Source organism: Hydra viridissima, unplaced genomic scaffold (assembly GCF_058129835.1).
Source record: "Hydra viridissima isolate aposymbiotic clone 2 unplaced genomic scaffold, HvirCarnegie_v1 scaffold_1, whole genome shotgun sequence".
NCBI lineage: Eukaryota > Metazoa > Cnidaria > Hydrozoa > Anthoathecata > Hydridae > Hydra > Hydra viridissima.
Genome location: NW_028324300.1, coordinates 21,753,731 through 21,767,115, shown reverse-complemented (window position 1 = coordinate 21,767,115; position 13,385 = coordinate 21,753,731). Strand labels below are relative to the sequence as shown.

Here is a 13,385-nt window from a genome sequence, read left to right as displayed (position 1 = left end):
CAGTATTCACTGCCGTCGCATCCGTGACAACAATTTTTATTTATGCCCACAATTCACAATAATCCAGAAAATCTTTAATACCCTTGGCAATTGTTTGCGCTCTCAATTTTTCCAGGGTTTGTACCCCTAATCTGACTCCTTTTTTAGCGTTTTTGATTAATACCACTTACAGTACTCTGTAATTAACTTTCTTCCCCTTAAAATGAAGTGCCCAATTCTCTTCCTTCAAAGTTCTTTTCATATTTATTATCATCTTTTCAGCCTGTTTCTTCATTGCTTTCAGGATTCCTATATGGAAGGGCGTGGGCAATAGGGTGATTCTATTTTTTAGTTTGTCATGCAAACCTTTTCTAAAACATGAATAATTGTATTCTAAGAGCAACTAAATAAAAAATAATTAAAAATTTGAAAATTTTACTAGGTCAAAAAAAAAAGTTACTTTATGGAAATAAGACAAAATACTTAGGCAAAAAAATTGATAATTTGTATGATATTTTTTTAATTAGCTGAAGTTAATAGTGAATATAATATAAAACTAGCTTAACAATTATTGGTGGATTAGAAATAAAATAACTGTATTCCATTTTCTATTTTAGTTATAATTATATTTACCTAAATATGTCCCACATAAGTGCTAAAGGAGCATTAAAGAGAAAAGCAAACAACTTAACACCACCGTGTTCAAAGGAATCTCGGGAACTGCTTGCTTCAGCAGCGCCTTATGGATTACGGACTAAATCCTTAGCCAATTTCAAGACTATTCCAGAAGTCCGCCACATTCTTGGCTACTATCACCATCTAGCTGACACACGCCCCGCACCACCATCAAGAGCTGTTATGCAAATAATAGCAAAAGATTTGGAGCAGCTCTGGAATGTGAAATTTAGCATGCCCTCAGTATCCAGAGCTGGCATCACAAAAAAATTGAATGAAGTTGTGAATGCTTATAAATTAAGTTTGAAGAGAAAATCGAATATGGATTTTTTTATGCCATTTGATATCCTTAATAAAAATATAAAGCTGAAGAGGGAAGAGCAGATCTTCTATAATCATCAAATGGATGATAGAAAGAGCTGTGTATTAACCAGCCAAACAGTTGTTGAGCATCCTGCTAACAGGTAGTTGATACCAAAAAACATGGATCTTGATTATGTAGAGCAACTGTACACAGAGTCAAGCTCTGAAAATGATAATAACGTTGATGATTTTCAGCCTTTGTTTGAACGACCCAAACGGAAGTTTAAATCAAAGGTGAGTAATAATAATTTTTGGAAATAAAAAAAGTTTTTTTATTAAATTTATATTAATTTTACTTTTGGTTTAAGGCGATGCCAATTGCCATTATGTGCGCAGAAGCTGGTATCTCAACCCACAAAGGAGTTAGTGTAACTCGCTCATTAAGTTATTTCCATAGTGACATTCCAACTCCAAATCAATCGGCTATTTTCAAAGCTGGTAAAAGGTTGCAAGTCACAACTCTACTTAAACTTAAAGAAGCTTTGTCTGTTCAATTATCCTTTATATTACACTTTGATGGAAAAGGTGTGGCACCATATGATTATGGGATTAAAAAAGTGGAACGCATGGTCATTGCCCTTCAGTCTGATGGACCAATATTTTGGTACATTGGCCTCAAAACATTACATACTAGCGGAACTTCTGAAAATCTAGCCGCTATGATAACGGAAACATTGTTAGAGTATAATGTTGTGCATAAAATATCCCTTATAATTTGTGACACCTGCTCTGTCAATACAGGTTAGTAAAATTAAAATTATTTATTTTTAAATAATAAAAAAAATCCAATTAAATAAGTTATTCCATTTTACTTCAGGTGGATCTTATGATGGTTCTGGTGGAGTAGTAGGGATTTTAAGATCTAAGCTATTTAACAGGCCTGTTCCTTATTATGGATGCAATGCTCACATTTTGGACCTTGTTTTGAAAAAAATGGTAATTTTCCACTTGCCAACACCATCAAAATCGCCTACTCTAACTGACTTTAAGTTCATTCAAAAACTAAAAAATAAGTATCCGCAATTGAAAGAATCATACAATATCCTGCATAAAACACCTCATCCTCCTCCTACTGTAAAAACCTGGAGAGATGATTATAAGCTATTGGCTAGGTTTGTTTTATTAAAAATTATTATTTTCAATATCAATGATTTGTATATGTGATGAATGCGTTGATCCATTTTATTGTTTATTTTTCCAGGTTATGTATTGCATTTAGGCACTATTTGGACACCAATATTTTACCCAAACTGCAGCTACCAACAAAATTTCCAAGTTCTCACTCAGCAAGGTGGAACAGCAGAGCAATATATGTCTTGTTAGGCTACTTTCTACTTCCTGAAGAACGACCATTATTGAAAGAAATAGCTAAGTTTATTAGCTGTTCTTGGTCACTTGCATGGTTTAAAATGAGAGAGGAACCCAACTGGGAAAACTTAAAAGAAACTACATCAAGTTGCATTAAAGCCCAAGAAGCTCTGACAAGACATATTCTTGGTGTTAAAATCTCATTCAAGAATGTGCATCGAACAAATGAGGTAGCTGAGAGAGGACTCCGAGCTATGGACATCCGATGTTCCCGGGCTAAGTCTGATGATGCTCTTGAGAGACTTTTTTTAACAGAAATGTTTATGCAAATGTCGAATAAAAAATAACTTCACTTTATAAACTTTGTCGTATTTCTTTTGCTTATGTATAAAATAAAAAAAGACTAAAAAAAAGAAATAATTTTGTCTTATTTCCATAAAGTAACTTTTTTTTTTGACCTAGTAAAATTTTCAAATTTTTAATTATTTTTTATTTAGTTGCTCTTAGAATACAATTATTCGTGTTTTAGAAAAGGTTTGCATGACAAACTAAAAAATAGAATCACCCTAGTGGGCAAGCTGATACCGTCAGCAGATAACTGCTTGCATAATGCAGACACCTTCTTTTGCTAATGTCAACATTCCTGATTAAGTTAACTGCTGCAGTTATTGAATTGTGTGCAAGACAATATTCTTTTTTTCAGGAGGCTCGTAGGATTTGTCGTCGTTTGTGTCTGAGTTGTTTTCTGAGTTGCTAGATAATAGAAGTTTTGTCGAGGAATCAGGGAATGACAAAGTGGACTGACTGGACTCCTTTATTGTTTTACAGTGATGCACCGGTACGCATTTCGACGTAGTGTACCCCACCTTTCCGCCAATAAAGGCTTGCTTTTCATACAGCTGCTTATCTTCCCTGCTAAGCTGCTCTCCATTTGTACAGGTGATGTTAAATATACCAGCAAAAGCTACTTTTTTGTCTTTCTGACCAGGGCGCTTATCAGATATTGTATTTTCGACTTACCTTACAATAGACTTCAATTTTATGACAGAGAAATTTAATTTTTTGATCCATAAAGACTCTGCTTATGCGACACTTCTCGTTTTTTGCAAGATAATGGTAATGGAATTTTGCAGTAATTCTCCAATGATGCTTCTATACATGAGATGCTTTTCCGTAGTTTAATGGCTTTTTCAAATCTTACCAGATTATCGGTTCACGAACGAGAATTTTTATTAATATCAGACAAATATAAGACTCTCATTCAGAATAATATTTTACTTTTTTATGTTATTTAAGTTAAAGCCAATAAAGGCCTAGTCTGTTTTAATCTGAACTAATGAATTTGATTTCATTGAATTCTGATTAACAATTATGTACAAAGCTATTAATTGCAGCTATAGTTGGACTAATATATGGTGACATGATAGTTTAGCGCTGCTTATTAGCTATTCCTTAACTTAACTAACTGTTACCATTGATAACATTAAAAAAACCAAGCTAAACTTTTTTTATTTCCATTTTTTAGTATATTATTACATTAAATTATTATCATTTTATGATATTTCCGTGATTTTCTGAAGAATTTAAAAAAACCTCTTTAAGTTTTAATAAACAATAAATATTTGCAGCAATAACGCCAAATATATATATTTTTACATATTACTCAAATTTATATATTTAACATTTTTATTTAACATATCAAAAATATTTAAACAATCAAAAGTATTTCGTATCACTTCAACTTTTTCAACTCTTCGATGTTGTAAAAACATTCTTGTATTACATATACTTTTTACATATTTACATTTGTATTTGTTTTTTATTAAACATTTTAAACGTTTTTTCTTGTTTCTTTAAACTCTTCGATGTTATTAAGACATTCTCCACAATAGTCAGTAGAAATCATCAACCTCCTGAAATTCGAACCACGAAACCATTCGCAAATATCGTCGATGAAGTTCGTGTCGTCGTGAAGGTAAAGATTTAATTCTTCAGCGAGTCGAATCCACGGGATGAAACCTTCGAACTCGTTCTTTGATACGAAAGTATAGTGGGTGCTTATCCGCAACCATTCAATTTTATGTGTCGGTGTCCATCCATCGATTTTCACTGGATGATTTAAATTGACATCACGAACGTTGGTCGAACATAAAATGAGGAGTTTTTTCTCATCCTCAGATAAAATATTTTTATCAACCCATAAATGGTTCAACTTGCATCCTGCGTCAAAAAATTTCTGCATGAAATATTTCTCATGTGAAACTTCAATAGCAGTTTTTCCATCTTTTATAACAATCCCCCACCGACGTTCATTAATTGATCTTTTCAAGTCCTCTGTAATCGACGCCTGAGCTTCAAAGAAGCATTCCAAAAACAACTTTCGATCAACTGAAGAAAGACCTTCATATGAAGAATTTTATATTTAGATCAATATCATAAGAAAAGTAGTCAGTCTGACTAAAGAAGACTGCATATTGCTGCATATTGATTAAGTAAAGAAACCAAAACCAGAAACAAAAAAAAACAAAAAAAAAAAAAAAAATTGCAAATCTGATTTCTTCAGCGCTCTATATAATTTGTTTCATTTCATCATTAAACGTAACATCATCGTTAAACAATAACATCATTAATATCGTAATAGCATCATTAAACAATTCATACTTTAAACATTTCCTATAACATATAACATTGCATATAACAATCCCAAAAGAGCCATTATATCTCTTTCGAGTATATTTTGCAAACTTATTACAGAAATAGATTTCTCTTTAGTTTTAAGGGTAATAGAGATTAACATGAAACTTCAATTTTCGTAGATTTTTAAATATTGCTGTCCGCGTATGGTACACATAGGATACAAGCTTGTGTATTAACTGCAAAGTGTAAAATCCAAAACGATGCGTTGAAATGAGTGATTAAAAATATTCTCTAAGACTTAAAAACAGGGTTTGTCGCGCTGCTGCTACAAAAGTTCTAGAAATATCAAAATATCATTTCAGCACTTTACAGCCACACCCCTAATGTTTTTTTATCTGAAAAACCCAACATCGAGTAACAATCTGAGTTTAAAACTTACAAGGAAAAGGAGTGTTTTTCAATATAAACATTTACAATTGTCTTCTACCTATTGATACGTAACAAGTTGATAACTAATAACTATTTTCTCGCAATTTTAACAAAGTAATAAAATTGATGCTAAAAAGAAAAGATCAGAAAATAGAAAATATGTTAAAACAAAAGTTTATCATAAAACAAGGCTAACAATTAAAACTAACAAAACAATCCATCTAACTAGATAACAAACGCAACTGATATTATCATTTACACTACAATTAGTAAAATACTGAATCTCTATAATATACTGAAAGTCATGAGAGTCATTTTCTTCGTAAAACAGACCGAAAAGGCTCACGTCATAAACCCCAAAAACCCCTATTTTGATGTACTGTTTATGAGTCATTTTCTCAACTCCGTTACTGAAATTTTGTCCTACAGCTATAAAAACCCAATTCTGGTACAAGTAACATAAAAAACAGCACCGTGGGTAGTAATACTTATCGTTAAGGTGGTAACCCTAGAAATAAATGTTGATTTTTGATAAAATTTTCAAAAAAATTATTTCTATTATATTTAATTAAGAAATTTATTACCTTTTCAAAAATGTATAACATGAATAAGTTTTATTAATATGATTGTCAACAAATTGATATAATTGTGAATTGGTTGTTGTTACTTTCCCTAGCAACGCCCTAGCAACATGTAAATGCCCTTAAAAATGCAGCAGAAAACTATTTTTTAAACATTTTTATGGCTATACTTTAAAGCTATATAGTGACTATTAGCTATAATTTTAAACCTAAAACACTTTTTGAAGTTAAAAGGATAGGCATGAAGTGTGTCTGGTGACATGAATTGCTTATCGAATGCTAATTTCTTTTTTGTTTTGAAGTCTATTTATCTAAATTTTTTAATTTACCAATATGGATCTATTTAAAGCTGAAACCAATTTTTCAAGACTTATCTGATGATAAATTGCTAACCAGATGCCTCCATGGACAAACGCAAAATGCAAATGAAGCATTTAACGCAATTATATGGACTCGCTGTCCTAAAAATGTATTCTTATCCAGAAGAACGTTTGAATTGGCAATTAATTCTGCAGTTCTTCATTTCAATGATGGTGGGGAAGGAGTAAAATCTGTTTTGGAAAGTTTTGGAATTAAATGACAAATAACTTCCAAGAAACTAACGGAGGCTGATAATAACGTGTTAAACACATGAAGCACAAATCTTCTAATATGGTGTTAAAACAGCGTAAAAAACTAAGAAAAATTAAAAAAGGTACAGTGGATGTTGAGGTTTCAAATGAAAAACAAACTTCATATATACCTGGTGGTTTTTAAGCATTATTTTTGAAATACTTTATTAAAAGTCTCATTTCCCAGATTTAATAATTTTTGAGACATTCCACATTTCAAAACATGGTTTTTTAAAAATGATATGGATTTATGAACTGAAATTTTTAGGACATTTTTACAAGACATTGATAAATCATTTCTTATAGGATTTTGTAATATAAAGGGCAAATTTCAGATTTATATGAAATTTCGTACTAATTTGAGTGACAAAATAAATAAACTCTGAAATATTTTGTATAACTTTGGTGTTATCGAGGCAAATCAAAAAATCCTATGACAAATGAAAATATTATATATAATAAACATTTCTGCAAAATTTCAAAGCTGTAGAGTTATTATATAGTGAGATGTTATGTTTTCAAATACACCCCATTGTTTGAAGTTTAACTAATTTATTTTTGGATAATCAAGGCAAAAAAATTTTTTGAATGATTTTTTTTTTTTTAATTTTTTGAAATAGAATCAAGTTTTACTAAAAAATATCAATAAATAGCTTAAACTCAAAAAATAAATTATTTCTAGGGTTACCACCTTAATATAAACTAGCTTTTTATCGGATATTTCCAACTAAAATTTAAAATTTTGTGTGCACAATTGTTAATCAAAAATGTCCACTCCGTAGATGTCCTGCATCTAGGACTATATTGTTATACTCAATAATTTTTTTTCTTTTGTATTAAAGCTAATCGGGGACTTAATTTGGTGCTTTAGACATGCTAATATATGGTATTTTAATACATGTATTAATTTACACCTTATCCTGTTGTAGCTCTTGTCAAAAACTTGCTGTCCCCACATTTTTTGTCCACTCCGTTATTACATTCTAAAATAGTCACAGGTTTGTAGTTTTTACTTATTTACTCATTAAAACAATGAAAAAAAGTCCAGTTCTATGGAATTTATTAACATTTAATTTTTTCTGTTAAGACAGCTGTCAAAGAGGCATGGGCGTAAAATAATTTTTAGAATGTTGAGTATGATGTTGAAAATGAGGGTGATTTGTAAAAAATGACGGTAGTCAAAGCTAACCTTATATTGACCCCTAACTTCCCTTTTCCTAAAACTACATCTTCTAAAATCATTTTCTTTTTTTTTTTTTTTGGTTTTTTCATAAATTAGATCGATATTCATTAAATGATCGAGGTTTTTAAACCCATAAAATCGTCGAGTGAAGAAACTCTCAGAATCAAGTTTTCACTGCTCACTGTGACTTATTAATATGGCGCATTTGCAAAAAGCCTCCTCCTTTTGTAGGGCTACTATTTGATTCAACTGTTTATCATTTTTTTGTTTAATTTTCCTATTGGCTGATAGGGTAAAACACCTTGTGTTCGCCGATTTTTTGACCAAGTCACATATAATAATTATTTTCTTACTTGTTTTTTGATAAATTATCGATCTCGAAGTTTGATCGTATAGAGAGAAGAGTGCTCATTAGGGTGATTCTATTTTTTAGTTTGTCATGCAAACCTTTTCTAAAACACGAATAATTGTATTCTAAGAGCAACTAAATAAAAAATAATTAAAAATTTGAAAATTTTACTAGGTCAAAAAAAAAAGTTACTTTATGGAAATAAGACAAAATTATTTCTTTTTTTTAGTCTTTTTTTATTTTATACATAAGCAAAAGAAATACGACAAAGTTTATAAAGTGAAGTTATTTTTTATTCGACATTTGCATAAACATTTCTGTTAAAAAAAGTCTCTCAAGAGCATCATCAGACTTAGCCCGGGAACATCGGATGTCCATAGCTCGGAGTCCTCTCTCAGCTACCTCATTTGTTCGATGCACATTCTTGAATGAGATTTTAACACCAAGAATATGTCTTGTCAGAGCTTCTTGGGCTTTAATGCAACTTGATGTAGTTTCTTTTAAGTTTTCCCAGTTGGGTTCCTCTCTCATTTTAAACCATGCAAGTGACCAAGAACAGCTAATAAACTTAGCTATTTCTTTCAATAATGGTCGTTCTTCAGGAAGTAGAAAGTAGCCTAACAAGACATATATTGCTCTGCTGTTCCACCTTGCTGAGTGAGAACTTGGAAATTTTGTTGGTAGCTGCAGTTTGGGTAAAATATTGGTGTCCAAATAGTGCCTAAATGCAATACATAACCTGGAAAAATAAACAATAAAATGGATCAACGCATTCATCACATATACAAATCATTGATATTGAAAATAATAATTTTTAATAAAACAAACCTAGCCAATAGCTTATAATCATCTCTCCAGGTTTTTACAGTAGGAGGAGGATGAGGTGTTTTATGCAGGATATTGTATGATTCTTTCAATTGCGGATACTTATTTTTTAGTTTTTGAATGAACTTAAAGTCAGTTAGAGTAGGCGATTTTGATGGTGTTGGCAAGTGGAAAATTACCATTTTTTTCAAAACAAGGTCCAAAATGTGAGCATTGCATCCATAATAAGGAACAGGCCTGTTAAATAGCTTAGATCTTAAAATCCCTACTACTCCACCAGAACCATCATAAGATCCACCTGAAGTAAAATGGAATAACTTATTTAATTGGATTTTTTTTATTATTTAAAAATAAATAATTTTAATTTTACTAACCTGTATTGACAGAGCAGGTGTCACAAATTATAAGGGATATTTTATGCACAACATTATACTCTAACAATGTTTCCGTTATCATAGCGGCTAGATTTTCAGAAGTTCCGCTAGTATGTAATGTTTTGAGGCCAATGTACCAAAATATTGGTCCATCAGACTGAAGGGCAATGACCATGCGTTCCACTTTTTTAATCCCATAATCATATGGTGCCACACCTTTTCCATCAAAGTGTAATATAAAGGATAATTGAACAGACAAAGCTTCTTTAAGTTTAAGTAGAGTTGTGACTTGCAACCTTTTACCAGCTTTGAAAATAGCCGATTGATTTGGAGTTGGAATGTCACTATGGAAATAACTTAATGAGCGAGTTACACTAACTCCTTTGTGGGTTGAGATACCAGCTTCTGCGCACATAATGGCAATTGGCATCGCCTTAAACCAAAAGTAAAATTAATATAAATTTAATAAAAAAACTTTTTTTATTTCCAAAAATTATTATTACTCACCTTTGATTTAAACTTCCGTTTGGGTCGTTCAAACAAAGGCTGAAAATCATCAACGTTATTATCATTTTCAGAGCTTGACTCTGTGTACAGTTGCTCTACATAATCAAGATCCATGTTTTTTGGTATCAACTACCTGTTAGCAGGATGCTCAACAACTGTTTGGCTGGTTAATACACAGCTCTTTCTATCATCCATTTGATGATTATAGAAGATCTGCTCTTCCCTCTTCAGCTTTATATTTTTATTAAGGATATCAAATGGCATAAAAAAATCCATATTCGATTTTCTCTTCAAACTTAATTTATAAGCATTCACAACTTCATTCAATTTTTTTGTGATGCCAGCTCTGGATACTGAGGGCATGCTAAATTTCACATTCCAGAGCTGCTCCAAATCTTTTGCTATTATTTGCATAACAGCTCTTGATGGTGGTGCGGGGCGTGTGTCAGCTAGATGGTGATAGTAGCCAAGAATGTGGCGGACTTCTGGAATAGTCTTGAAATTGGCTAAGGATTTAGTCCGTAATCCATAAGGCGCTGCTGAAGCAAGCAGTTCCCGAGATTCCTTTGAACACGGTGGTGTTAAGTTGTTTGCTTTTCTCTTTAATGCTCCTTTAGCACTTATGTGGGACATATTTAGGTAAATATAATTATAACTAAAATAGAAAATGGAATACAGTTATTTTATTTCTAATCCACCAATAATTGTTAAGCTAGTTTTATATTATATTCACTATTAACTTCAGCTAATTAAAAAAATATCATACAAATTATCAATTTTTTTGCCTAAGTATTTTGTCTTATTTCCATAAAGTAACTTTTTTTTTTGACCTAGTAAAATTTTCAAATTTTTAATTATTTTTTATTTAGTTGCTCTTAGAATACAATTATTCATGTTTTAGAAAAGGTTTGCATGACAAACTAAAAAATAGAATCACCCTAGTGCTCATTACGATGTCCTTAGAACGAATGACCTCCGATAATGAACAAGGGAGCTTTTGTCCCCAAAAATAAAAAACGGCGGCCACTTGCGTGTTTCTCATGTTTGCACCCCACGTTTTTGAACTTCCACCAGTGTTCGTCTCTATGCTTTTTTTTATTATTATATTCTTTTAGTTGTTTTTTGACTTAAAGGTATTTAAAATTTAAAGACAAACAAAAGAATGATATCAAAAAAATATAGAAAGTTTACATTTGTATGCTTTACAACTAAAAAATTTTAAAGTTGCTCATGCAATTGTTCACATTTCGTATAAATTCAATTAATTGATAGGCATGGGCTTAAAATTCTAGATATTTTTGTGCTACGTTATAAAAGAACAGATAGTTAATTTTACGACGTTCTTACCAGAATCAGAAATGTATCGCACAACTGGCTTTTTCTTTTTAGGCCTATTCTTAGGTTTAGCTGATGAGCTTAGCTTCCTCTTTCCCACCACGTGGTTGGCCCGCAAAATTTTCTTTTGAAACATACTCATTAGGATTGACGAGGCGGAAAGCGTCCCCAATCTTCGTCCAGCCACTCTTCATGGGGCTATATAGTCCCACGTCGAGTGGCTGCAAGAAATGAGTGTTATTAGGTGGAATGAGGATAAAAATCATTCTAAAATCTGCTAGCTTCTTCACTAAATGAAATTTTATCCGACTTTAATGTTTCTTGGTCCAAGCAATAACTTTTCTTTGAGTAATATTATCTTTCAGCCACTGATCAAAAGCGTAAGTGCGCCGCAAGTAACTCAATAGAGTTACTTGCGGCGCACGTTACTCTATTGGTATGAAAACAACATTCCGCATGAAGTTTCTGCATTTTAAACAATTTTTACTTCAAAAAAAAATTGCAAAGTTTTAAATGTAAAAATAAAAAGTAAAAACAATTTGCGGTGTTTTTTTTCTCAATATAACACTTAAAATCTGTCACGTATGAAGAATGTCTTAATGACACATTTTTTTCTGACAAATTCAGACAGACTTTGACTGAAAAATTCAGACAGACTTTTACTGATATTTCAAAAAAGTGTTACATTAGTATCCGCCTAAGAATCTCATCCTCGAAAAAAACTTAAATTTACTGATAGTCTGCTTGACAATAATAGCAAACAGCTGTTAATTATTTAATTTGAAAGAGTTGAAAGAGACCAGTGCAGAAAATATATGTTTAATCACGTGGTATTCAAAGTCCATTGGTTATATAACTTACATTAAACTAGGGAGTTTTGTCACGTGACATTTTATCGCGGAAAAATATATATCGTACGTTTTTGAAAAACTTCGTCCAAAAAACGCAATAAATGATTTTATGTAGGTGTCGAAGAATAAAAACCCACCCATGAAAATAAATAGTATATACGTATATATAGATGTCATTTTTTTTAGAAAAGGTTGCACTACAATAATTTTTTTGGGGACGTCGTTTTGCTTTAGAATTGATAAAGTTATTTAATTTTAAATGTTTCAGTTTTGTTTATATACAAGTAAAATAAGCTAATTCTTTCGTCCCCACATAAAAATAGATTCTGCAACTATTCATTTATTATGTCAAACAGTTTTTTTTTTTTTTGGTAGTCTAATAGGGTGGGTTTTTAGTTTTCTAAGTGGAGATTTTATAAATTTCCCCCGTCTTTTCATATTTTATTGTTAAGGCAACTTTTTACGCAAGAAAAAAAAAAGACAAAAAAATTTTTTTTCGGTGCCAAAAGTTTAACGAGATACTTTAAGGAAATATTTCATAAAATGTATATGAATTGAAAATATTAAAACACAAATATCTTTGGAACCAAATAAGCTACAGAAGTGGTTGAAACCATTTTGAAAATAAAATATATTTAGGAATCCAATGCATTTGAAATAAAAAAGATTTTCATTGGCTATAAAAATTGCCTAAACTCCCTAATTAAATTATACAACCAACCAAATATTTATTTTGAATCATTTTAATAGATTTATTAAACTGAAATCTTATAGGTATTGCCTGAATAGTTTTATATATTTTATAAATAAATTTAAATGCTTAAAATAAAAAAAAAATTAACTTGTTTAAATATAAGAGATGTAAAACAAGTTACAACTTTGAAAAAAAACCTGCTGACTCATCATTTCTCCCATATATAATGTATATTGCTCCCAGAAATTTGATATAATGCTTTCAGATATTTGATATATTGCTCCCAGATATTGAAACTTTTCATTATTTCAGGTGGGATCCAGGTGGGTTCCTAAATTAAAAAATGCTCAATTGTTCAATGATGCTACAACATCACAAGTTTCTCAGTGAGTTTAAACTTTTCTATATATTTGAAGTTGAAAATGTTCTCATGACGTCCTTAAGTTATTAATTCCGACTTTTCGATAAACCTCGAAAAGAAGAAAAAAATTTTCTCGTTTCTGAAATTTTCGAAATTTATCACTAATTTCTCGAAATTAGTCGCAAATTTGAATTTTTTTCGACAAAGTCCGGTCAAAATTTCATTTAAGTTTACTGAAGTACTTGACTAATTTTTAATCTCTCCACTTTTTCATGTTTTTCTATGGTTACATGGCTTAAATTTTTTATGGTTTGCAGAAAAGA

The 13,385-nt window shown here is 30.9% G+C and overlaps 2 pseudogenes; one reads left to right on the top strand and one right to left on the bottom strand.

The window, feature by feature from the left end:
* Positions 1 to 321: 321 nt before the first annotated feature.
* On the top strand, positions 322 to 2,686 carry LOC149893895 (uncharacterized; annotated as a pseudogene).
* A 5,700-nt stretch (positions 2,687 to 8,386) lies between these two features.
* Positions 8,387 to 10,751, bottom strand: LOC145181934 (uncharacterized; annotated as a pseudogene).
* Positions 10,752 to 13,385: the final 2,634 nt, after the last annotated feature.